The sequence below is a fragment of the Myotis davidii genome, unplaced genomic scaffold (assembly GCF_000327345.1).
Source record: "Myotis davidii unplaced genomic scaffold, ASM32734v1 scaffold305, whole genome shotgun sequence".
Classification (NCBI taxonomy): Eukaryota; Metazoa; Chordata; class Mammalia; order Chiroptera; family Vespertilionidae; genus Myotis; species Myotis davidii.
Genome location: NW_006295737.1, coordinates 383,683 through 385,419, shown reverse-complemented (window position 1 = coordinate 385,419; position 1,737 = coordinate 383,683). Strand labels below are relative to the sequence as shown.

At 42.7% G+C, this 1,737-nt stretch overlaps 1 long non-coding RNA gene across 1 annotated transcript in view; it reads left to right on the top strand.

The window, feature by feature from the left end:
• LOC107184182 overlaps positions 1-1,737 on the top strand; it is a 6,176-nt gene that overhangs the window by 2,087 nt on the left and 2,352 nt on the right. Inside the window, exon 2 of the long non-coding RNA XR_001515015.1 lies at positions 822-829. This is a non-coding gene — a long non-coding RNA (uncharacterized LOC107184182). The remainder of the gene's footprint in view (positions 1-821; positions 830-1,737) is intronic.

Here is a 1,737-nt window from a genome sequence, read left to right as displayed (position 1 = left end):
TTGCTAGGGACTTGCCCGGCACTTGCTCTCTACCTCTATTTGTTATCTTACTTCTATCATTGACAGTCCCTCTAGGTTGTGGGCTGCTTGCCTGTGTTCCTGAGAAGCATCTACGGTACCAGTCTATAGAGTGTGTTTTCTTTAGTGAATTACCGGTATGTTTACCGGTAATAAACTTGCACTGTTTTATGTATATGTTTGATTACATACAGCCTTGTGACAGTTTTCCTGCATGTCATAAGCATTTGAATATAAATTAAAATGTTAAAATCAAATCTGATATTGTTTTACCTTTTATTTGGTGTGTGGAAGGTGTGCGGAAGAGGGGGTAGTCTTATACGGCGAGTATATAACAAACTCTGTATTTTGAGTGGAAATGTTAGGGGGTCGTCTTATACGCCCAGTCGTCTTATATGCCGGCAAATACGGTAATAGATTAGAGAGGTGGGAGAAAACAAAGCAGGGAAACCTTGGGGATTGGATAAAAAGTAAAATGATAGACACATACTTCTTTTAACTTAGATGGGTACAGGATAGTTAACAGTCAACAATTAACATGATAACAATAACAATGAAGGGATTTGCGGTATCTGTCCTGGCACCCAGAGCATTCAGGTATGCCCCAAGGGTCCAGAAAACAGGGAAGTTACAAGTTAACCAGACATTTCAAATATATGTTATCATAGATGAAAAAAGACAATAAGCTCAGTTAAGGTAAAGACTGACCTTGTCAGGGAAGATACAGGCCTAGGAGGTGACTACCCACCATAACTGCTTTTAGCTAAAGTTTAATTTCAGACTGTTCTTTGCGGTTATTTTAGGTATTTGAGTTTGAAAGACTGCCATGCAGACCTTCCCTGAGCTTGTCAGGGTAGCATGTGGCCCCTTTCAACCACAGATGCTCTCACCCATTTCTCTCATATGATGCAAGAATGAAGTCTTAAAGTCCTGAGACATTTTAACAAGCACATTTATGTCCAAACTGAGATTATTATAATTATTATCAATACTAGAAGCCTAGTGCATGAAATTCGTGCACAGGTGGTGGTGGGGGTCCCCTCTCAGCTCCTGCACCCTCTCCAATCTGAGACCCCTAAACTGGCAGTCAGACATCCCTCTCACAGTACAGGACCGCTGACTCTTAACTGCTCAGCTGCCTGCCTGGTCGACCTGAACTGCCTGCACTGCCAGCCTGGTTGCCCCCAACTGCTCCCTTTGCTGGCCTGGCCACCCCTCACTGGCCCCCTTGCCTGCCTGCTCACCCGCTCAGTCATTTGGTTGTCCCCCACTAACCCCCCTGTTAGCCTGATCACCCCACTCAACCTGTTTGGTCATCCATTTGGTTGTTTCTGATACGACGGCCCCTGGCTCTTTATATATATAAATTAGTATTATTATACTCTAGTGCATTAAAGATTAGTATTTATTGTTTATGATCTCTCTCTCTTACTTATATATTTGTGGAGGTTCAGAGCTAGTCACCCTGACATGTGCTTTTGTGGTATGTGGAATATTTTGAGCTGAGGATAATTTTAGCTGTAGGATTAGAAGAAATGTCTGCCCATCCCTCAACTATAGGGAAGAACTGGGATTAAAGACCTTGTCCATAATGGGAGATTATCAGAGATAACCCCTGTAGGGCAGGACAAACTTTTATTTACCAAATAAAAGTTTAAAAGCACTTTACCGAATAAAGGCTTGAAGCCTCCAGACTCCTTACCTCATCCCCAGCACAGG